Source organism: Rhipicephalus microplus, chromosome 9 (assembly GCF_043290135.1).
Source record: "Rhipicephalus microplus isolate Deutch F79 chromosome 9, USDA_Rmic, whole genome shotgun sequence".
NCBI lineage: Eukaryota > Metazoa > Arthropoda > Arachnida > Ixodida > Ixodidae > Rhipicephalus > Rhipicephalus microplus.
Window position 1 is genome coordinate 28,594,325 of NC_134708.1, and position 25,495 is coordinate 28,619,819.

Here is a 25,495-nt window from a genome sequence, read left to right on the forward strand (position 1 = left end):
AAGGCTGAAGGACTGACCACACGCACGCGTCCTAGCGCGTCAGCGCGTGGCTTTTTTGACGCGGAGTCGCGCCCTCTTTATATGCGGAGAGAGGGCTCGTGGCGTAATTGTGCGCCATCTTTCTGCAGATGTGGAAACCGCGACGCCGCGTTAAGAAGTCACGCGGTGACGCGCTGCTACGCGTACGTGCGGTCAGGCCTTTAATCTGTCTATGCGAGCCAGTGAAGCGTCGGCGTCGGGAGTTTGTCGTAAATGTATAGACAGTTTCAAGGTCACGAGCGGTGTACAAAAAGAAAAAAAAACACTTCCGGTCACTTTATTTACTAGCTCCTAACGTCGAAGCTGAAAGCACGTTTTCAATTTCTTCTCAAGCGTAAGGAAACCTTTCTCTTTCGTTTTCTACATAAAAGAAACGCGCATAAAGTAGAAGGGAACGTTTTATAATTTTGATGTAGCTTAAAATAACATTTATTTGAATATATCTTGCCAAATAAGGGAAGGCAGCGGTAGACAATCAGCGGGCTTTTTTTTTTTTTTTTGAGCTCTTGTGATCCACCAATGCTATTAAATCACATCGGTGGACAAAACCGGGAGTCATCAAGCGGCTGTGTTTGTAAACTTTGAAAGGGTCTATACACGAGAGAGAAGTCGAGGCGCAGCGCCAGTGACATGCGACGCGACTCCACTCTGGTTACTCTGAGCTTCGGAGCAGGAGGATAAGGAAGAAAACTTTATTCAGAAAAAAAAAACGAAAATTTAAATGTAGGCACTTTTGATTGGACCCTCGGTATAGGGTTTCGCTGGTACGAGCGGCTCGCTGGGCCTGATCAAGCAAAGCCATTTGGCTGTGCTTGGCCTCGTCCGCAAGCCATGCCTTCCACTGCCTTTGTAACATGTCAGCAGCTAACGTGAGGGCTGTCGTGAGGGAGTCAGTAACGTGAGCGCTTTTTATGTGTGTGAGCCTCTTGGTGCATTCCATGTGGCTTGAGTGTCGGTGTGTCTGAACACCACGGACACGTGTTTCTATAAATTGTGCGAGCTGTATTCCGCTTAGTTGGTACAGATGCGGGAAGCTGTTGGTTTGTACACGCCTCCGATCCGGGCTTTTTCGAAAGTGTGAAACGCAAGTCGTACGCCAATAAAAAAGAAAGTGCGAACCCTGATCTTCCGATTCTGACAAGCACAAGCCAATCGTCACCCTGACTCGCTCTCTGTATTTCGTGCCGACCGGCTGTGCCCCCGCGATCTGCGACGACAGCGCAGCTCTGGCCGACTGGGCTCGCCCTACGCCATCTCCTGACGCCGACAAGAGCTCTCACTGAGCGGTGCCCCGTCCTCGGACTCCTGCGACCGTCTCGATCTTTCCTATCTTCTCCTCACTTCCGTCGTTCGCTGTCCCTGCGCCTCGCTCTCTCCTTCCTCTCAGAGTCTCTTATCTCTTTACCTTTAATCCTATCCTTTGAATTCCTCCTTTACCCCCCCCCCCCCTCGTGAGCTTCTGTTGAGGTGTCCTCCCCCTGAGAGACAGTTAGGGGGCTCAGTTTTCTGTTCTTTTCATTTAAAATCACTCCCCCCACCCCGATCGGCACCCTCAGTTGTGCTTTGCATTTTGTGCAGTTTTGGAGGTGTGGAACATGCACGATCTTTTTTCGCGCCTTCTTTTTTTCTTCTTCGAAATATCGAACGCAAAGGCATTAGCCGAACGCCCATCATGATTAAATTAATCTCCATATAGTTTTCGCAGTTGTGTGCCATGTACTGTTCTTTCCCCCCGATATGTCTACGGAGATAGAACGAAAGTAGATGTGACGTGCATTGTTGCCGTTCTAATTACTCTAATTGACCTCGCTTTCACGGGACGTAATTGAGTGAGCTCACTTTGCGTTAATTATGCTTCGTCTGAGGTATGCGCGTTGGGCAGTCTCCATCAACGCTGCCTCCTTATCGGACCTCACGGTGTTGTTACTGTGTCGCCGTTCGCACAGTTTCGAAATGTATTACGCCGTGCCCCGCCGGCTTACTGCATTTTCTTGTTTGTTCTTTTTGTACGGGTGAACAAGTGTTATTACCTCCCCTTCCCACCACTCCGACTTCACGCTGATGTATGCAATATAAAAGGCCCCGCCGCGGCGATCTAGTGGCTAAGGTATTCGGCTGCTCACCCGCAGGTCGCGGGATTGAATCCCGGCTGCGGCGGCTGCATTTCCGATGGAGGCGGAAATGTTGTAGGCCCGTGTGCTCAGATTTGGGTGCACGTTAAAGAATCCCAGGTGGTCGAAATTTCCGGAGCCCTCCACTATGGCGCCTTTCGTAATCATATAGTGGTTTGGGGATGTTAAACCCCACATATCAAATCAAATCATGCAATATAAAAGAGAGCGAGCACATTATAGAACGAGCGCAATAGTGATTCACTCCAGTGGTTTTCGTGTTGGTACGTACACTAAGCGGCTACAGAGTCTTCTCCCGTATTGTAATATGAAGTGCACATGTACGCAGAAAAAAAAAAAAAAACAAGGAATTCACACTTATTCGACGTTTGACGGTTCTCTTGAAGACGACTGGCCTCCGGCCGAAACGTTGAATATATGTTTTCTTTTTGGAAGGTGGTCTTCTGCGGTTGACAGATTTTCGCAGGTTCAGTTCAGATGAAACTTGTTTCATCTAGGGACCTTAGCACCGGCCAGTCTTTGCTGCGGCCGTCGGTGGCCGGCAGGACACGCCTGATGTGACTCCGTCTGTTTACGCCGTAGTCACATGGCGTATACAGCGATCCTTTTCCACTTCGTTTTCGGTCCTGGCGCTCCTCCTGGTGCCTTCGGTCACGTGCATGCCCGCAGCCTGTAAGTGCGAGATCTGCGGATGCTGTCGTATATCCTTGGTCGAAACGACTTTATGATCGGCGTAACGCGAACGTGAGCTGCTCAGCTTGGCTGGTAGCTTAGAGTTTCCTATAGTATACACTAGAGGGAACTCTGGCGCTAGTGTCTATGGGAGCTGCAACGCACGGCGCTTCATCGAACATGGGAATGATGGGTAGTACACACATTTGTCTAATTTTCGTACTTCTGGCCTGCTTCTGGCTCCGTGTGTGTTCGTGTGGCTTGGAGCTGTTTTTTTTTTTCTCGAAAAAAAAAAAATGAGCAAATGTTCAACGTTTGCGGTCCGCAGCCTTATTCCTTTAGGCTTACCATTTCGAATCGGGTCTCAAAGTTCAAAAGGGTGTGTTCTTTCTTTCGAAACATAGCCGTAACCAGCAATAAACGAAGCAGCAAGTACGATTCACCGCCCGCAAGTACGATGACTAGGCAAATCTGTGTACTACTCATCATTTTCATGGTCGCTGAACTATCTAAGCGCCTGAGTCCTCTCTATTTATATTAAGAAACTCTATGGCTCGTTTTCGGCTATCAGGGGTGGCGTCAGGACCTTCTCTCCCTTTTTCTTTCTTTTTCGCTTAGGGTGTGGGCACCTACGACAAGTGAGTTCCTTCACGGGTATGGTGGTGAGGAGGTGGGAAACGTGTGTTTTGTCTGTTTTGCTTTAAGGGGGGGGGGGAGTAGGCAAAAGGAGAAAAGTAGTCAGCTGGACCAGTTCGTGTGGATCCATGGTTACTACGCAGTGCGAAACAAAGGACGACGCACAGGGGACTCGCTCGCTGGATTCCGTGCCGACCGGTTGTGCGCCCGCGCGCTTGCGACCTTCGGCGTCGCCGTAGCTCTGGCTGACTGGGCTCGCCCTACGTCACCTCCTGCCGCCGACGGCTTTCGACGACAGTGAAGCTCTGACTTACTGGACCTGCTCTACGCCATCTAGAGACGCCGGCAACATCTCTCGCAAGTGTACCCCGTCCTCGGACTCCAGTGACCGTGCTTCCATCTTTCCTGTCTCTCCTATCCCCTCAGTTTGTTGTTGCTTCTTCTTCCTCTTTTCTACACCTTTACTTCTACTCTTTTTATCCCTCCTCACCCTCATCCCTTGTGAGCTCTGTGGCGGTGTCGCTCACTGAAGCAGACAATAACAGGGCTCACTTTTCTCTTCCTTTCTCTTTATTAAAAACCACTCGCAGGACGACGCACACTGGAAGGAATGACTCGAGCAAGCGCTTGTCGTGGTCATGTCTTCCCGTACGCGTCGTGCTGCTTTTCGCGGTGCTTACTACCACGACAAAGGGGCTAGGTGGATCGTTGGGGGAGGGGGGGGGGGGGCTCGCTCCTTCCTCTAAAACTTCCCGTTGGCGCAACTCTTGGAAGTTACGGAGGTGTATTAAACTACCAGCTTCCTGTCCGATGAGGCAACACCTCGTATACATCCGGTCACACATTTATATTCAAGCGCATGCAAGAGCGCGCGCGTGCTATTTCGTCGTGTCCGCCGGGGAGGGGGGGGGAGGAGGAGTGATTCTTAAACGAAAAGATAAAAGTGAGCCCCGTACCTGTCTCTCAGGGGGAGGACACCTCAACAGTACCTCACGAGGGACGGGGGTAAGGAGTAATTGAAAGGATAGGGAAGAATGAAAGGTATAGATATAGAGAGGGGCGCAGGGACAGCCACATACAGAAATAAGGAGAAGATAGGAAGGATGGACGCGGTGGCAGGAGTCCGAGGACGGGGCACCACTCGGCGAGAGCTCTTGTCGGCGTCAGGAGATGGCGTAGGGCGAGCCAGTCGGCCAAAGCTGCGCTGTCGTCGGAGATCGCGGGGGCACAACCGGTCGGCACGAAATCCAGCGAGGGAGTTCGTGGCGAGGCGTACTATACGTATCATGTACTTAGTGACTCACGATTTAGGGAACGGCGCGTGACCATATAAACGATCGAGGGCGAGAGATAAGAGACCCTTGGTCGCGATAAACTGCATCACGCGCGCGTTTTTTAAGTACAAGGCTAGGCGAAGCAACGGGTTGCGGCATTTCGGATTGAGAAACGTATACACGGTTCCTTGGCTCGCTCGGCTGCGGTCTGTGATAAGGGTTGGGCTGCAAAAGGGGTTTGCCTCTTATCGCTTTCAAGCGAAACCATGCCGCCTTTTTGCACGTCGTCTGTGGTTGGCTCCATATCTCCGGGCCTCTTAACCAACGTCGTACGCGCATATCTTCTTCTCCATATACGTCTCGCAAGAGGCGGTGCTGGGGTGGGAGCAGTTTTTTTTTTTTTTTTAAGGACAGGGGGGGGGGGGTTATAGCTTGCTGAGCTTTCGTGGGACTTCTGTATGCTCGTACACTCGAAGGTTTATCATGGAATATTCTACAGCGCTACGGGTTAGATTAGAAGGGACACGATGAACGTCCACCAACTCTCGCCCAACTCGCGATTTCTGCTTCACTCAAAGGCTTCTTTCTATAGCTCTCAGCTCGCGCTAAGAGGAGTGGGGGGGGGGGGGGTACCAATTCGCGTTATCTCAACCTTTCCCAACGTAAACGCAGCGCTTACGAGGGAGTTGCGTGCGGGTTGATAAGCGTTATGCGCAAGATGTGGCGTTGACGTATTATATAACGCGCACATCACGCCACGCTGCGTCGCGGAGAACGTTTAGTTATTATTTTTTTCCCCTTTATGCGCACTCGCTCGAATAGCGGGCGCCGGTTATTGCTTTGTAAGAAGTTGTCGAAGAAGCTTGACCGACGCTTTTCCTTCTTTGTGTGTGTGTGCGTGTGTGTGTCAGAATGGAACCGTGAGGATAGTAGCTTCGAGTTGTGGTGAGAGGCTTCGTCTCTGCTACGTTGTTCTTTTATTTCTATTTTTTGGATCGCTATGCGTGATTGTGATTGTTTTCGTAGAGCTTTAGTAATTGTCGATCAGTTTCGTGCCTTGGTTTAGAAACGCCCGTCCCTTAGTGTTCCGTTGAGCTTAACCACATTAAGAGGAGGAGGTTTATGCGATCGACAACGCTTTGCTGACGTTTCGAATGGTGGACCTATCAATCGTCGTATGGGCGCCCTGTCAACCCTTGGCGCGTTGGTCTTAGAATGACTTGTCGTTGTCGTCACGGGGTGTCGCTGTCGACAGTTGCCACGTCACGTGAACGACAGCCCCTTTCTATAGAGCTTTACACGCCGAGGATGACAAGGTTGCCACGACCAAGATAAGTGGTCCAATCGAGGCTTTTGACCAGCGTGTCAAGCTGCGCCATCTATTCCTGCGTAGTTGCTCCTCTTGCAGCTCATGTACAACCTTTTTTTTTAGCACTTTGTGTTTGCATCCGTGTGCTCTCACATTTGCATTACACTGAAAGCGCGTGCTATATGTTGGAACGAACACTAATGGCGTGCACCATTACGTATACGCTGCACGATTTACGGAGCTTGACGTTTGTGTTTCTATAAAGAGGCCGATATCATGTAGCGTAGCTTTTGACATTGCTGGATTAGAAACAAAATGGCGCCGTTGATGACGTCACTTCATGCCGCCTCTATAATTCGAAACCACGAGGGATCTTCGTTGTGCAATGATCATGCTACACGTAGCCATGTCGTTTTTAACTGTTCCCTACATCCTGCGTGGTGTTGTATGTCACGGTTTAATCTGTCTATTGCTCAGTGGCATATTGTTACTCTTGCCGTATTCATTGCGCGCTCATTCGCTAGCACGTTTCGGCCTGCCTATAAGGGACTGGGTAAGACGTTGTGGCCTCTCTCCCCTCCTTACACACCCTCTGCAATCATGTCCTGGCGTCGGGTAACGAGATTCTGCGGACGATCGGACGAACCCACGTGATCCCACGTGGCGTGGTGATGAACCCTTATGGCGGTCCCCCACCAGAGCTTTGGGACAAGTAACAGCAACAGAATGGTGCACTCCACTTGAGAAAGAACTCGTTAAAGGCCAACAACACCGGCGATTTTTTCAAGGTCAATGGATCTCCGTGAAATTCGCTGGGTGTGTTCCCTTGCACGTTTTCGTCCTTTATGCCAAATCGTGCTCTGATCGTTTGCAAATGAATTTTTAAAAGATTGCCTCGAAAAGCTCACCTCACTTGCCAGATTTATTGGCAACACTGCCCGAGTGACGTCATGTTCGGCATGTCAACGGAAGTGACGCAGCCGATGGCATCGCATGCTTTGGCCGCTACAGCGTTTATTGTGCTAGCCACAAGGCGACGGCTGTGGTGTTTGGCACGGGGGTACAGCGCGGAAACGCTTTCTTCCTTTCTCTGTGGTGTTTAGCCGGCGCTTCGCTGGACTGGCTTTCACAGTTTTCATACCACGCGCCGGCGGAACCAGTATTACGGCCTCCGGTTCTTACCAAATAGTACGTCATACGCAGACAGGGCACTCGGATGGGTTTCGGTATTGCAATTTTTCGCTTATTAAAAATTATTTTTCTCAAATTTCCCGAGCATTTGAGCTATTGGGCTCGTGACAAGAGTGTCTCAGGAACATAGATACGCCATGAGCTTGGCGTGGTCAATTAATCGCCGGAGTTGGCCTTTATAAAGGGCCGGTAAACAAACCCCGAGGTCCAAAAATTGTTTTAAAGAAAAAATATGCGCACTTTTGCTTTGTGAACATACTGCAGCAAGAATTTTGCGAATACGTGCAGTATTAAGGAAGCTATACGGGGGTTAGATAGAACATCTGTTTCAGCTGGTTTCGAATTTTCGCGCGGCCTCGCCACACTTCTCTCTCTCACGGGGAAGGGAGGGCGTAGCCCGTCGTCGTGACTGGTTTAGACCAATCGATGAGCTGCGCGCTACGTCAAGTCGTCGATGGGAGGGACTTCGCGTCACTGCGCGTGAACGGAGGATTATTCTTCGGGCGTCGAAAAAGAAGCGCGGGAAATTGTAATATTCGCAATTTGTAATATTGATATTCGGAATTTCTAATTGTACTGATTCCAATTGTATTATTCGGAAAACGTGATCGCTGCGGTCTACAGTTGTCGAGCTTCGTTTGGGGGGGGGGGGTGTAAAAAAAAAACAAAAACGTCGAAGCCTGTTGACTGGTCCTTTAACGTCGGACCATGCAGCTAGCTGCCCGTGACGAACGGGACTTGTAATGACGATAGTTATAGCGCGAGAACAAAACGACGACACAGAGACAAGAAGGACACGAAAGACTCTGTGTCGTCGTTCTGTTCTCGCGCTATAACTATTGTCACTGCACACCAACTAGCCCAAGCTGCCACACTTCTAAGGGACTTGTGTAAGTCGAGTCTTTTCGTGCATGCTACTCATGGGTCCCTTTAGTTGGAGATGGTGCTTTTGTTTTGTTTATCGGGAGGGTTTTTTTTTTAATGTTTGACGTCCAATAGTGTCAGTGGTCATTGCATCGCTCTCGAAGGTCGTGTTCCAATACGCGGAAATGTTCGACCCGATTGGAAGTGCGCGATTGGGCGATGTATTACGTGCAAGCAAGCGATACAAACTAAGCACTGCTGGAGCCCGGCTGATACGATAAATATAACCTCATACTTGGTAATCAAGGTAGTTTTTTTTTTGTCAGCCTCGTCCTCTTCTGTTAACTCTTCTGTACCCGCGGTCGGTGTTATAGTAATATGTTTTGTAATATCGTATATATATATATATCTATATATATATATATATATATATATATATATATATATATATATATATATATATATATATATATATATATATATATATATATATATAAATATTATATATATGGGATATGGCACAACGGGAGCGTTGTCAACAAGGATAAATATATTTATTTCCCAACAGTTTCGGGAGGGGACCTCCCTTCATCAGGGGATAACTCATCCCCTGATGAAGGGAGGTCCCCTCCCGAAACTGTTGGGAAATAAATATATTTATCCTTGTTGACAACGCTCCCGTTGTGCCATATCCCATACCTTCACGAAGTCTAACTGGCCCATTGAATTATTACTCCCACTATATATATATATATATATATATATATATATATATATATAGGAAACACGAGGGTAGAGAGAAACATTTCAAACGAAGGACCTCTAAAAGGGGCTCACCCAATCCGCGGCTCGAAATTCTCGCACATTATACTGCGTTACTCTATACATGCCCAGAACGGAATCAATTATTCGCATCTTCAAAATAGGAAACATGTTCTTGCGCTCCCCCTCACAACCACGGCCACCGGATAGTCTTTATCAGTATGGGCTGTGCAAATAAATTTAGGTGCAGCGCGTGGAGGTATTTCAACGTGAGGCAACGTGAACAAGCGCATCGACTTTCCTAACCCATCCATGCTGTGTAACGAGATAGCGTGGGTATTAATAGTAACCGAAGCGGGCGCATTTTGTACCTTGAAAGTAAGGGGCAAGCGCGTGGTAATGGAAAGGCTGTTATAATGCTCGGAAACTGTCGCTATATACACGCACGCGTACAGATATATAGGGTCTTGTTTTTTAAGCAATACAGATTTTTCATTAAAAAAAACTATAATAGGTAGGTGCTTGTCGTCTTCGCAGCCCATTTCTAGGCCGAGGTGGAAAGATTTTGCCACTCAAGAATGATTGACTCGGGAATCAATCAGGAATGATTAATTGACTGAAGTAATTGAATTAGCTTTTTATTATCGACTTTAAAATGGTTGTTCATATGGCGAAGTTGTTCTACGTCACAAATTATGGCGGGCTTAGCTTTTAAAAAGTTGAAAGTATCACGCGTGGTTTCAGAGATCCACCGTCGAATTTCCAGACCGCGATACCGGAGAAACCGAAACTAACGCACCCGAGTGTGTTCATGCTGGCTTGCTGCTGTGTGAAGTTGCCTATCCGATATTGCAGCAGGCCCAGGCGGGCGCTATGAGGTTGTTTACATACACGTCAAGAAAAATCATTGATGATTGATTGATATGTGGGGTTCTACGTCCCGACACCACCGTATGATTATGAGAGACGCCGTATGCAGTGGTGGAGGGCTTCGGAAAATTCGACCACCTGGAGTTCTTTAACGTGCACCCGAACCTGAGCGGGCGGACCTACAGCATTTTCGCCTCCATCGAAAACGCAGCCGCCGCAGTCGAGATTTCAGCAGCCTGCCGACACTAGACTGCCAACTTAGCCACTGATTGCCAACATCTAAATCACACTCGCCTGCTCATAAAAAAATTGTATTCCAAACTCTTTGGAAGGGCACGTTTATCATCATTCGCAATGCAAAATAGAAATAAATAATAATAAAAAAACGAAGCGCGAGATCCTTTCATCATCATCATCAGCCTGACTACGTCCACTGCAGGACAAAGGCCTCTCCCATGTTCCGCCAGTTAACCCGGTCCTGTGCTTGCTGCTGCCAATTTATACCCGCAAACTTCTTAATCTCATCTGCCCACCTAACCTTCTGTCTCCCCCTAACCCGCTTCCCTTCTCTGGGAATCCAGTTAGTTACCCTTAATGACCAGCGGTTATCCTGTCTACGCGCTACATGCCCGGCCCTTTCACACATCGCTAAATGCTTTGCGCAACGCGGAAGTCATAAAGGAGCCGCGTCGCCTGCTAATGACCGCGCGTCTGGTCATGGCCGCGTGTGTCGTAATCTTTTTTTTCAGCGTATTCCAACCCGCGTGCAGGCAGCATTACATTAGCTAAACGATATTTAGCGTGGGCTGGCTTTCTGAATCGGGTCCTCGACGAAGTCCGCGCGTCGTGCTGCGACGGAAAGGTGCTCGCCGTTCCCTGGTGGGGGCGCTGGGTGTCGCGGAGCGGCAGCGCCATCGTACGAGCACGTGCGGCTGCATGTATATACCGTGCCAGCATGACTGGCAATACGATCGATAAGTCGGAATCATGTGGCCTCGCCTCGCTGTGGTGTTCACTCAGGCTCGTATGATCACTTCTGCCAAGGGGGCCCTTGAATATTTGAAAACTTGGTTAGTGAGTGTATACTGAAGCGTAGGCTAGCGCGTATGGTTCTCCACTAAGGGGTGGGGGGGGGGGGGGGGGGGGGGGGGGGTTCGATTTTTACTGACCCCCACCGCCTCACGTTTTCCGTTGGTCTTAACGTGTGCAAAAATGAAAATGATGCGGTGACACGTTTCTCTCAGTGGGCTGCCTTTTCTTCATTGGCTTCGTGGCGGTAAATATGGGGAGATTGCCGTTCTCTGAATACAACGACGATGGTCCTCTGCTGCCATCATCGCCAAGAACACTAGTGGTTTATAACGCAGGATAATGAACAATAATGCGAAATACTGATACGTGAGGGGTTTGCCGCCGCCCTCCTTCCCCTTGTGCGCACGCTTACGTACAGAAGGGGAGGGTGGGGGTAAATGGGCTAGAGGAATGACATAAGAGGGAGGCTCCATTCGGGGGCACAACGAGTCCGTTGAAATTACCGTGCCGTTGGTTCGAAGGTTGGTGGCCACTATAGCTTGCCGCAACTGCTGGTTCGGTCCAGTTTTAATTGCCTACGCCGCCTGGATGAGTCGGTTGTCTAGAGGAGCGAGCATCCGCGCATCGTGATAGCAAGACAGCAGGGTTGACTTTAATAATAATATCTTCGGTTTCACATCCCCGAAACCTCGACGTGATTATCAGAGACGCCGTATGGGAGAGCTCCGAAAAAACCTTCGACCATATGGTGTCGTTTACGTGTACCGACTTCGCGCTGCAGGCATAGAGTTTCCCAAAATTAACTAGAGGGCACTCAGGCGCTGCGATCGTTCAGCAACCATGGGAGTGATGGGTAGTACACACGTTTGCCTATAGTCTTCGTACTTGCGGGCGGCGAATCGTACTTGCGGCTTCGTTTGTTGCTGGTTACGGTTTTGTTTTGAAAGAAAGAACGAACCCTTTTTGAACTTAGGGACTTGATTCGAAATAGTAAGCTTGAAAGAATAAGGTTGTGAAGCGCAAATGGTGAACATTTGCTAATTTATGTTTTTCGTAAAAAAAAAAAAAAACAACCCCAAGCCACACGAACACAGACGGAGCCAGAAGCAGGCCAGAAGTAACGAAAATCTAACAAATGTGTGTACTACCCATCATTCTCATGCTCGCTGAAGCGCCGTGTGTTGCAGCTCCCATAGACACTAGCGCCAGGGTTCCCTCTAGTAAGTATTGTGGGAAACTCTATGACTGCAGTGTACACGAGGCCCTCTCACCGTGGCGCCTCCATCGAAATGCGGCTGGAATCGAACCCGCGACCTTCCGTTGAGCAGCCGAGCACACAATAGCCACTGTTCCACCGAGGCGGACATACGTTGTCTCTGCGTGGAAAAGGGTTCCTTTCCCCTTGGCATGCGTTGCCGGAGAACGTGACTCTGTGGAGAGTACATGTTTCGACACTGATGCCTCTGTGCGGCACTTGCGCGTTAGGCAAACATCACAAAACTCTCCACATCTGCGAAGTGGTTTGAACGCCCGACGAGGACGACGTTTCTGATAACCTTGCGTCCACCCTTTTTTTTTTTTTCGTTCTCTCTTGCAGTTCGTCGCTAGAGTGGTTCTTTAGAGTCGTCTTTATTCTTTTTTGTCTCCCCCCCCCCCCCCCCGCTGTACGCTATCTTATCGGGAGTTGCAGCGGTTCGTCCCTTTGCTCCTCCTGTCCACAGTGAGACTCGACATAACGTATACCGATGATGTGCGACCAGCCCTTTTGTACACTGCCCCCTTTCCTTTTCCTGCACTTCTCTCTCGCTCTTTGATTGCACGGTTCCTGCAGTTTATCCACTTCTGAAAGGACGGGTGTTCCGACAGTACTGGCGAGAGCGTTCGTTTGTTAAAGGGCGCTGTTGTGCGATGTGGGGGGCATTGAAGAGGCAACGACAGTGTGCGTTCGGCTCTGAGTGCCTTACGGCGTGAATCACGTGTATGGAGGACTGCACAACGTGACCGGAAAGGAAACTGGTGGAGAGAGAGAGAGATATTGCCAAAAAAGAGAAAGGTTTTCTTCGGACGTGTTAAACTTCTTGGTTCATTTCGTTTTTACGCGCTTCACTTCTTCTGCACGGCTTGTTATCTGTCTTTCTTTTTCGTTGCGTTTCAAGCCGCTGCACGGATCCAACTTCGGTGACTGCCGATAACCGGTGATAAGGTGACGGGGGCGGCGCAGTCAGATAGCGTGATCGGGGGTTACGATGGATTTCGCCGCGGGTGACGCGTCTGTAACCGTCCGCGTTATCGGAGACGGCCCTCGACTTTCGAACCCGGAGCGGTTTCGTAGTTACTTAGCGATCGTCGCAGTGACAGGTTTTGTTGGATTGAGCTGTTCATTGCGAATATTTCCGTATGTATTGATTATCGGCATGCCTTCCGTGATAGTGACGCGTTTGTTTTGTCCAGTGTTATGTGGGGTTGCGTTACGGACCCCCTCCTCCTCCCCTCCCCCGATCCTGGCTCTCTTATCGCCCGTGTATGGCCAATATCGGGTGTCTCTGCACGTGATTGGTCGAAACTGAGAGCGAAATGTACGTAAGAGTTTTTCTCTTTTTTTGTTTCTGTGATAGTGCGCGTGCCCAGTCGGCCTCAAAACAACAAGCGCGTGATCTGTGTTATTTCGTGGCAATACAGAGCCGTTAGTCCTATAGTTTCGTAATCGACCTTGTGTGCTTTCCCGCTGTCGGTGTAGCGGATGTGATTTCTTCTTCTTTTTTTTTCCCTCGCTGTTCTGCGTCACTTACGTAACGTTTGCCTTCACTGTGTACTCCTAAATGGGTCTTGGCCATTTGCCTATAGTTTATTCTTTCTGTTTTAATTCGTTAGAAACTATCAAGAGATCTTTCGTAAGGCCTGTCGCGGTAAATCGAACGCTTCCTGGTTTCGGGCTACAGCTCACGAGGGTAAACACTTGGTGTGTGATCTCTTCTTTGTTGCGTCGATCGACGACGCAGTGCTCACTAACCAACCTCGTGTTTCGATTGATTGATCGATATGGGGGTTTAACGTCCCAAAACCGCCCTGCGATTATGAGAGACGCCGTAGTGGAGGGCTCCGGGAATTTCGACCACCTGGGGCTCTTTAACGCGCGCCTAAATCTAAGCAAAAGGGCCTACAACATAGTCGCCTACATCGAAAATGCAGCCGTCGCAGCCGGGATTCGATTCCGTGACCTGCGGCTCTGCAGCTGAGTAGCCACTAGACCACCGCGGATCTCGTTTTTCATTTGCGAACACGGAGACACATAAAACATGTAGTGCACACTGTGCCTTATACGTATTGAACTAAGGCTACTTGAAGGTGAACGCCTGCCTACTTTTCTTTCTCAGCGGTCTGCATTGATCCCCCTGCTGGTCCCGGTAGGCTTTTGCACCCTACGTGTTTTTTTTTTTTTTTTGCGTCGCCTCTGGGATTTGAGGCTTTGACAACATTATGCTGCTTATGCGGTTTCGCTTGTGCCTTCGGGATCGGCCCATTTTTGACAAAGCGACGATGGCGTTTGACGTCATGTTGACGTGACACATGCTGGCAACCTGGGACGTCACGATGATAGTGACATCATCACGTGCTGACATTTTTTTTTTGCGTCACTTGCGTTTACGTCGACGGTAAGAGCGTGCGTTTTGCGAGACACCTGAAGGCCTGGCCACATGTGCGCGCTGCAGCGCGCCAGCGCGTGTCTTTTGAACGCGGCGTCTCGCCCCTTTGGGAAGAGAGAGGAAGCCTGGCAACGTGAAGCTACGCGCCCTCTCTCTCTCTTCAGGGAGAGGGCACGACGGCGCGTCAAAAAGCCACGCGCAGACGCTCCACAACGCGTACGTGTGGTCAGACCATTAAGCCTTATCGATGCTCGTGCAAATCGAGAGACGGGCGCTTGTCCTCTCTTTCTTGGTCAGCGTTAGGGTATATTTTTCTCGCTTTCGTGCTTGCAAAAGCTGTGCGCTGTTTCGCTGAATAAACTGTCGTTCTTTTTTTTTTCTTTCTTTCGCTGTTGCTGGTCCGGAAAGAAGTTGGATCACGTTGTGCGGTCGGACGTTGCTGGAACGGCAACGGTCGGAGGAGTGTCTCCTTGGAGGTGAGTGGGCAGCACGTTCGATTCGTTGCGCGGGAGTTGGTCGGTGTGCATTCTCGTTGACGACGCTGCAGTAAGCCGGGTCGACGCCTGCTCCTGACCATTTTAACAGTCCGTCGTTCTGGCGTTGGTGATGCGCTGATGTTCTGGCGTGCTCTATGCCAGGATGACCTTGGGATTTTTTGCGTTTACTGCCAAGCTGTATGCGATTAGGGGGCAATAAAATGTTTTTCGTGAGTGCGCAGAGAATGTGGTGAAGAAATGTTAGTAAACGCCTCTCCCTGAAAGAGTCCTCCGCGTTTGCACTAGATCCCTTTCACGTCTCGTCAAGCAAGATATACATATATGTATGTAGGTAATACCCGCCGTGCCGTGAATAGCTATTCCTAAAAAAAAATAAAAATGAGGGGACCCTAAAGCTTTGCCTTGAGGAGTTGAACGCGATGTCGACATCCTGTTCCTAGTGCGTGTTTCAAACACTCAGTGCATGAAACTTTTTCTTCGAATTTGGCATGCACCCACTATACGTAGCCTTAAGGGAATAGGCGCGGTATAGCGTGTATAGTGCCTTTTGCTGTGGAAGTACCGGCTTCCAACAGTGGAGCCATTATGATAATCACATAATCTGACGCCCGTTGGCAATGGACGGACGCTTGTAGCACGCATTAATGTTTCGTGTTGTAGTGTGAAGCCATGTATACGTGACGCGTCTGTTTGTGAAACGTGAAAGATACTTTCACTGCATTTTCAAGCGGGGGAAGTTCTCTTTACTGTTTTCACAAGCGGAGGCGTGGACGTGTGGTAGAACATTCGCTTGTCGTGAAAATGACCCGGGTGCGATCCCCACTGGTACCCAAACAACCCTGGTTCGGTCCTCTCCATGCTCAAGGGTTTATTTATCATTGATTTACTTAAATTGCATCGTTTTCGATTTTTCGGTCACGCATAAGAGGATGATTTTTCGCTCGCAACCAACGATGCCGATACCGTAATTTTTTGCGAAACGAGCTCTTTAATGTTGTTGCGTTAAAATCATTTAGGTATTTATATATTTATTTGTTTATTTACCACAGCGCCCATACAGGCATTATAGTGGGGGGAGAGTACAGGAAAAGAACATGAAAATTGCATGGTCACGTAACTGTGTAAAAAATAAAAAAATAAGTGGACTAGCAAGACACAGAACATACACAACTGCACCAAGCGCAGCTGCGTCAGAAAAGTCATATGTATTAGAAAAAAATGCAGCAGCCACAAAAATAATGAGGATCTTACGATAATTAAAACAAAGTGCCGCATTTGTCTAGGGCAAATGAAACACGGAAACAAAACCAGATAGCTTACAACCAAGATACCTTACAGATCATGGCGACTGCCAAGTGCACGCACGTAGTCTGTAGGGCCTAGTGGTCGAAATATTCAATCATTTTTATTGCAGAAAATAACGCATCCGTTGAAGAAAGTTTCTGCAATTGTGGGAGGAAGTCTATTCTTCGTATTGTTCGTATTCTTGAAGCGAACATCACGTAGCGCAAAGTTTGAAGCACGCATCGATTTATAAACGTGCTGATGGAGAAATAAAAATCTACAAAGAAAGAAAGATGCTTCTTCCGCTAAACACCAGGTCCGCGTGGCTCAGTCTATCTGCATGGAGTGCTATAGGGCGGAGAGAGAGAGAGAGAGAGAGAGCATTTTATTAAGTACATTTAGGCAAAGCATGTGGGAAGGAACCCTAGTCGAGGTTCCCTATGACGATCTCGGCTACCAACCTGGCCCGTTGAACCAAAACCTGGCGGACCTCGGGAGGCCCGTCGTCACATGCCGAATTTTTTTTTTTTTCGAAGCATGGTTAATAATAACGAAGAGGTGAAATGTCACGCTTGGCAGCTCTGGCGTTTTTTTTTTCTCTGCCTAGTTATAAATCACACAAAATGTATTGAAGCTACGTACCTAAATTTTGTTTCGCTAAATATATGCATGTTTTCGCTTGCGTTAATTTATTTTTCACTTTTCTGGGAGGTGTAAATATATTTTATAAAAATATCTCAAAATTGACACAGAAGGCATTTTTTTGCCTATACTTTGGAGGTTTTTTTTTTTTTAGTAGAGCCTATGACAGAGCGGCCAAAATTTCGCATTATTCATAAAAGTGCCATAGCGTATACTAAAAACAATTTCAGTAAATAGATACAGTCGCGCTAACTTCGAGAAAACAGCACAGTGGAAAATCCTGACGATGATTAAAACAAACATTTTTTTTAAATTTCCTAAACGTTGCCCGCTTAATCTCTTGCTCATCGACTTCCACAATCGATAAAAAAAAACACTCTACGGCGATATCTAAGGCGGTCCATGAGTGTTGAAGGAAATATATTGAAATGCTGTTAAGCTCTTCTTTTAATGGGGAAAAAGCATGGATGCCTCTATACAGCACCACCGCCGAACAAGCGCAGTCAATGTTCAACTTTCATGTGACGCCGTGTGTGTTTACGGTGCGGGCGCTGAACGCAACTGGGGATACCTGGGGATGGGTGGGGATTCCTGGGGATATGCGGGGATACCTGGGGATAAACGGGGACACCTGGGGATAGGCGGGCATACCTGGGGATAGACGGGGATACCCGGGGAGTACAGGAGGAATGTTACGTACCGTGGCCGTCGCCTTGGAAGTGCAGCTGCTGCCGCGAGGGAGAGTGGTCCTTTTCGTCTCTCTCTCTTTATCATTTTTTTTTGTGTGTGTGCAGGCGTGCTTTGCGTCTTATCTCGTCATCCCAACCCTTTGTCCTTGCCTGCATATCGGAGGAGCGCTGTATGTGAGTGCGTAGTCGGAGACATTGACGGGCTCTTGTCATCTTCTCCCCTTCAGATAGTGGCGCGTCCTCCGTTATCTAGACAGCGGCGTGTTTCTAATACCCCATGGTAATCGCGACGATTAAAGGCGATTGCAGAGGGGTTGCGTTACGATCGCGTGCAACTGCGCTGCGGTTATCGCGGCGGCGGAGTGGCGGGTCGTCACCGCGTCGCCGTGTCGCGCTGTTCGCGCTGGCGCTTCTGAACTGGAAAGCGTAGCAGAGGCTCGTTCGCTGCCAATCGAATTCTAGTGTGTAGTGTCGCTGAGCGAAAGGCACGAAGGACAGAGAGACAAGGACAGGTATGATCAACACTATAGTATTGCTCAATACTTTACTATGGTATTGAGGATGCTTGTATTGCTCTCTTTGTGGGAACTGGACTACCCTCGCTCATCGCAGCTACGCTAGAGTGTCGTACCAACCAAAATTTAGAGCTTTGTTGAGCCAAGCGAAGTGTGTGTGTGTGTGTGTGTGTGTGTGTGTGTGTGTGTGTGTGTGTGTGTGTGTGTGTGTGTGTGTGTGTGTGTGTGAAGAAATTACACCATATCCCGCTAAAGGGCACCATGTGTTGATGCGAAGCGGCGGGCGCTAACACTTTTACACTGGCGGTGGCGTTGACGCCCATCGCGGCGTTGCGCAGGACACAAAAGCTGGGGAAGCGCAAAGCACGAAGTGATGAACCGCTGTTTCCCACTGGAACATGCCAATCGCGGCTAATCGGCAATGAGAGACGGAGTACTCCGATGGGACACAGAGACTCGCAGTCCACTTTTGGCTAACGCGCATGTTGCGATTTTTTTTTTTTGTGTGCAATAACGCACCGGAAAAAATTTCCCACCGTCGCTGTATACCTTGGAGGTCAAGATTCAATGCCTATATATACGGGGTGGCGAGAAAGAGAGAGAAAGACGTCTTTATTCACAAAAGCATGGAGAAAGAGGGCGTGTGAGGAACCCCTAGTCCTGGGTTCCTAGGACGACTCCAGCGACGAGCCGGGCCAAAGCCACCTAGAACAGGTTAAGGCCTGCGCACTCCCTCCGTGACGTCACGCACCTTGCCCGAGTGGGCCACGCCTCGCGAAAAAGTTTGTCTGCTAGCCGTCCAGGCAGTACTCACTTCCATGCACTAGATGTGTGGGGTTGCCTTCCACAAGTCGCAGAGTGCTGATCACATATATGTATTTTTCTGCCAAGCGTGCAGATATAAATTTGAGGGCAAGTTATATCAAACTAAGACATGCTAAAAGAAGCTTTGATTATTGTGCCCGAAAGCCGTAGCGTTAGAAGTGTGCCAGAATATGGCATGGCGCATTTCGATTTCCTTGAATAAAAAGAAACAAACTACGATCCAATATATTTCATGGAGTCTACATCATTTATTTATTCTGACGTGAATATTCAAGACGTTGAAGGTAGCTTAACTGAGCGTTTTCAGTTTCCTCTTCAGTGTTGCGCCCTTCTTTGCCGCCGTTATCTTGTCGATTTTCATTTGGACGTAGTTTTTTAGGAAGGTGTTGGTGGCTGCCCACAAGATGTTGTGAAGCACTGTTTCTGGATGGTGTCCTTTGCAACAAATGTCCAAATCTTCATTGTCAATTAAAAGGTGCTTCACCACACTGAGACGAAGCTGCCTTTGGTGCCGTTCTGCGTGAAACAAGGCGGTGTTCTCTTTCGAGGTCAGCTTTTCTAGCACGATTGATCTAGCACAGTCGGATAGGTAAGCGGGGCTGTTCGGAAACATCGTCAGCACTGCATCTTCGGTTAGTCGAGTAAGGCTCATCGGAACTTCTATAGTCTTTCCGTTGCTATCCGTGTAAGTGGTGGTAGTCCTCAAATACTCTGCTATGAAATGAAGTTCGCAGACCTGCGATATGCAAAAGCAAAAAGAATGTTTTAAAATATTTTAGCAACGATTTATATATGTTTTTCTGCCTGATTACATTCTAGAACGTTATAATTAGCAAGGATTGGGATCTAGAGTGACGCTGCTCTGTAATGCACTGCACTAGCACAGATCTGCGACACAGAATCCGCTTTATGTGAAGGTTTATCGGTAAAAATTTTAAATTCTTACCTTCGGATCACGCAGAGTGTCGATGTCGACGTCCTCGCGACGCATAGCGCGTTTTCATTATATCCTTCGTCGCCTTTAGGGAAGAATAACAGGCAGACCTTCAGTCCACCATCATAATTTCTACGACAGCTCGGCACGCAGCAGCGGCCCATCCTGTCAACTTCCAGGTAATTTCACGCGAACAAACTTCACATCTTGGACTCCAGATAACACAGCCAGGACCAAAACTTGCACATATCTCCAAAGAACGTCCACCAGCACTATTTCAAAATCTTGTGCAGCGTACAACCTCGCTTTGCCAGAGTCAAACAAGTTCTAACAGGCTCGCCCTAACGAAGGGAGTCACTGAGCCTGCATTCCCCAACCGGTCCTCACAATGCCCACCAATTCGTCGGGCTAGGTGTGCTGACGTCAGAAGGGGAAACGAAGGGAGTGAAGGGGCCTTGCAAATTCTAGGAGGCGCTGGCCGGGCCCGCTGTATCAGAGCTCGGAGGACCTCGGGAGGTCCATTGCGGACAGCATAATCCCACAGCTCCTCGTTACGTAAAGGGTGAACGGAAGCAGGTAAGGGAGGACAGATGTTCGCAGTGCACTCGATCGAGACACGGAAGGTGAACGGTTGTGCAGTGCGTGCAGTCAGTTTTTTTTTTCTTAATCAAGAAACTCGCTAGGAGACGCTGCCTGCGTTTCGAAGTGAGAGGGGGAGGGGGCGTAGGAGAGGAGAGAGGGGCGTGAGGACACGCATGCGCATTAAGGGTGGTCACGCCGCACACCGGACTGCACTCGACCCTAAGAAGCTTCGCATCTGATGCCTGTGGATTTTGCCTGCCAAAACCGCGAAACGGTTATGAACACGCGCGCCGTTGTGCTGCGCTCCGGAGAGTTCGATCATCTGGTGTTCTTTTAACGTGTATACCGACTCTGGACTGTCCACTAGCCTTTACCATTCTGGTCACCATCGAAATGATGTGACCGCTGCGGCCGAGATCGAATCCGTGACCATTCGCTCAGCAGCCGAACGCCATAACCACTTCACCACGCCAGTGAACTGTGCGTGCATCGTCAACAGAAACACTGGAGGGTGCAGGTCACTTTCGTCCCAATTCTGAAACTCTAGAGCATACAGCCTTTACACCAGGACTAGATGGGGACCTTTTTTTTTTTTATCAATCGGTCGTCGTGATCTCCTTCGTCCATTTGCCCGCCGTTAAACGAAAGCTGTCTGATAATCGACGCCTATCTTGGGCGCCTTTCGCCGATTCTATGTGTACGCCGACGAATCACTGTGAAGCAGAATCGAGGCTTTCAGTGTCACAAACCACTGGATGTATCGTAAGATGCCTGCTACGTTGTTGTCTACCACGGTCGCAATGTGGCGTGTTCGATACCGAAGAATGGCGCTGCCGGCACTTCATACCACGACTCGCCAAATCCGTCTCTCTCTCTCTCTCTCTCTCTCTCTCTCTCTCTCTCTCTCTCTCTCTCTCTCTCTCTCTTTCTTTCTTTCTTTCTTTGGTAGTGAAGCATTTTAGATTGATAGATTTTCACTCTGAGAACTCTGATGGGGTTAATTTCATCATTGGGGTTTATTAGATGAGGTGAAAATAAAGGTCAGTGTTTCATTTCCGAATCCCATGCTGAAATGACGGATGCCCGGGGATGATCACAAATTTCGAAGTGTGGTTTTCGTATTTTGCGACGTTGGGTTAACGAAATTCGAGGAAAACTTGGTTTGTGAAATCTCCGTCTCCAGTGAAGGAGACAGTGTACCCCATTATGACAGAATAAGAACTCATAGGATCTGTCAAAAAAAACTCGTTGTCAAAATCCACGAGTTCACACCGTTAGTGCGGGAACCCGAAAGCTCCATGCGCGTTTTGTCGCTTATACCAATCGTCTTCTCTGATTTGGGTGCGCGTTAAAGAACCCCAAGTGGTCGAAATTTCCGGAGCCCTCCACTACGGGGTCTCTCGTAATCGTATGGTGGTTTTGGGATGTTAAGCGCCACATATCAATCAATCGTCTTGTCGATTCATAAATGTGTTGTGAGTTTTAACATTGCGAAAAAGTAATTTATTATAACAAAAAAAAATATTTGTTGTGTAGTGTTCGTTTAACGCAATCGCAGCCCGTTTTCTTTTTCTTTTTTGAAAGCTTGTTTTTTGTCGTTTATTTCAAAGTGTACGGCTGTGTCTATTTCGGGGAATCATGGGGGTCTCGTTACCCTAACCACGGGGGATGTACTACAATAGCCTCGTCACCACTTTATCGCATGCTGCGAGCGGCGTACAGTACCCTAATGCGCATTGATATCGCCCGCCAGCTACGCAAGATAATTCTCTCGCCGCCTGCGCCACCGCTCGTCGTACCCCCTTTTGTCCTTCCCTCGCGTCTTGGCAAGCAGTTCCGCGTTGTTGGCCCAGCAGGCGAAAGAGCTGAAAGGCTGCTCGTACTTACTTTTTTTTCTAATCTTTTTTGTTTGTTTCTGTTCATCTGGCGTGTGCTACGTTATCGTTAAGGCTTCCGGCTTCTTATCGATAGTGGCCTTCTGTATGCCATGACTATGCACGTGTCGTCACTGACCTGCTGGCCAAGGTGAGATAGAAAGCACGTTGGGGGTTAGTTCCATGGGCGTTGGCAGTGGCGTGCGAAAGGGTACCCCCCCCCCCTCCCCCGCCAAGGTCACATCAGCGCTTGCCCTCAAAGCTATACGGCAGTATAATTCTCCCTCTCCGCCATCTGCGAAGCAATGCTGGTTTGTACCCTCAAGATGACATCCTGCCGACAAACCTTGGTCAATTCCACAACGTATATGGATAAACCATTTGCTTGTCGAACGTTTTTTGTTGTTATATCTTTTGAAGCTTAGCGAAGGATTTGCGGCATTTGATCGGTAGACGGCGCGAACGACGTCAGTGGTGCTAGAGTCGTTAGCGAAAAATTCCGCACTTGCATAGGCTGGAAGCTGAAGGAGTGGTATGTAGAAATGGCTTTTTCTAGGACACACTACTACAAATAATAATAATAATAATAATAATAATAATAATAATAATAGTGGTTTTACATTCCAAAACGACGATATTATTATGAAGCACGCCGCACTGGAGGGACTTTAATGCGCACTTAAATCTAAGCCGTTCATCTCAGCAGGGCGACATTCATTCACCACGGCTGGTAACTTCCGGTGCAATCCCACGCGAAGCATTTTCGTGTTCCACGGGCAGATTAGGCTCGTTGCGATCATTGTGCTCGCACCAGCATCGTTTTTAATTATTATTATTTTGGCGACCGCTCCTAATCTCGCAGTGACAAACCACCGTCGGTCGCACTTATGAAAACACACTTACGTTTTCAACTTAGGCGCTTGCGATCTGGACTTGCGCTTACGGAGCGATCGGACGCGTGCTCGTTGTTATACGTCTTTCGTTTAAGAGCGCCGGACGAACGCTTGCAGCGCCTTCTCAGTTTGTGGTGACTTTTTTTTTTTTTTTCCTTTATCGCTCGCGCTGAAAGCAGTCTTCTTCTCGACAGGAAGCCGCGACCTTCGAGCGAAAGAAGCCGAGTGACGTGCACACACACACTCCCCCACACTCACTATACGCGCGCCTCCGGGGTTCCGTCGAGTTGAACGGCCGCGGACGACGTGGATGGCGTAGCGCGGGATCTCCTCCCCTCTGCCTCCGGAGCATCACCCAACCCGTACGCGGGCGCAGCCCTTCACAGTTGCTACTGCTGCAGCCCTTCACAGTTGCTACTGCTGCATCTCTATCTTACGGCATATCTGCACTTGTCCACACACCAGCTAACGAAAGAAACGACTGTAATGCGCCGGGAGAGAAACGCTTCTTCTTGTTGCACACCATACGTGTGAAGTCATCAGAAAGCAAACCCTAAGTGACGCAAGCGAAGGAGGCGCTATTACTAACGAAAGAAACGACTGGAATGCGCCAAGAGAGACACTACTCCTTGTTGGACACCATACGTACGAAGTCGTCAGAAAGCAAAACCCAAAGCTACGCAAGCGAAGGAGTCGTTATTGGTTGATGGGCTTGTTTTTTTTTTTTTTTTTTTTGAATCGTGTGACCGCTCGTCGCCGTCTTTGTAGGTTTGGTATTGGTGGCAACAGTAGCGGTGGTACTGGTGGTAGTAATTGTTTAATTGAATTTCATTTCATTTTATTATACCGTCAGCCCCATTTGGGCTATGACAGGGGTGGAAAAAACCAATATACATACAAAAAATAGGTACTTCTTATACAACTTCTATCATACATAACAATGAATGGCAAGAAATATCCAAATAGTAAAAAATAGCCAAAAAGTAGTAGTAGTAGTAGCAGTAGTAGTAGTAGTAGTAGTAGTAGTCATGCCTTTACCATTATCCTCATCATTTCGCTTTATTTCTCCATTCACGTCCCCCACCTCCCCCCCCCCCCCCGGCCGTCTGGTCACTTGACTTGCGTGTCGCCTACGGCGTCGGCGACGTTCAGGGTAGACTAATATAGCCTCGCTGTAATAATGCAGATATGAAATTCGCTGTGTAGTAATATGACATTAAGGGGGGGTATGGATTAACCTGAACCAAAAGGAAAGAAAGAAACAAACTCGCCGCCGGCGGTTATCGAACCCACGACTTTCCCCATTACCTGCGTTGTGCTATATGTACCGGCTGAAGTGTATGCATCGCCGGTCGTTTTCCCCGCCCGATTTCTGGCTTATTTCTGAGCGCGTAATCCTGCGTAGCGTCGAGCGAGCTTTCGTGGATGAATGTTACCCCCACCCTCCCTCTCTCTTTCACCCTCTCTCTCGAAATGATAACAGTGGCGTGTTTGCTTGAGATGAGACGAAGAGAGAGGGGGGAGGAAGGGATTAAACGCGGTTACGGCACTATACATCGACCCACACGTTTTTTCCATATCACCATTAATCGCCCTTTCCCCACCCACCCCATTTACGCAGTTTTCCTCATACTGTTGTTGTTGGAGCAAAAATGAGAGAGAGAGAGAGAGAGAGCATGTAGAGATGTTTAGAGAGGGCAAAATTTAGCCACCGAAAAAGCAGCGAGGCGTGGGAAGGAGAGGAAGAGTATATAAACTCAAAGTAAGAGAGATGAGGTTAAAGAGAATGTGTATAGGGTAGAAAGATGCAACATCTTCCACCGAAATTTCGTTTCTTTTTATTTTTCTTTTCGCGGGGGGGGGGAGTGAGAGAGAGGGAAAACTGTAGATAGATTCAATTAAAGAAAGCAGCCTGTATGTTTATGAAGAAAAGAGGAGGCAACATTAGCTCTACGCTGTTTGTGAGTAGGGAAATACAGTTATATAGATAGACGAAGTTAGAAGGTGAGGGTACGCAGTAGATGGATGAAAGAACAACACTTGCCACCACTCAGTTTTCTTCGGGATGGGGAAAATAGTGGACAGATTCAGTTCGAGAGAAAGCTGGAGCGCGGACGTTGGCAGAGAGCAAAGGAGGAAGCATTCGCCCACCATTGTTTGTAAGGAGAGAGAGAACTACAGATGTATATGCATAGATAGATGGAGTTAGAGAGAGAGAGGTGAAAAGTAAACCGAGGGGCGCCACTTCTGGGGGGAAACGCGAAACGCTACTAACAGCGCCCTCCTCGTGGCGATGTAGAAGAGGAACGGACGAGAGCGCGAGGAGGGGGAAAAA

General features: G+C 48.6%; 1 protein-coding gene across 5 annotated transcripts in view; it reads left to right on the top strand.

The window, feature by feature from the left end:
* Window positions 1–25,495, top strand: part of LOC119164952 (homeobox-containing protein 1) — a 188,583-nt gene that overhangs the window by 97,108 nt on the left and 65,980 nt on the right. For 3 of the 5 annotated variants that reach the window (XM_075873396.1, XM_075873400.1, XM_075873399.1), the window contains exon 2: window positions 14,834–14,901. The exons of 1 other annotated variant lie outside the window; for it this stretch is intronic. The gene's annotated coding sequence lies outside the window, so the exon portion shown is untranslated. The remainder of the gene's footprint in view (window positions 1–14,833; window positions 14,902–25,495) is intronic. One more of the 5 variants, XM_075873397.1, reaches the window with a different exon arrangement.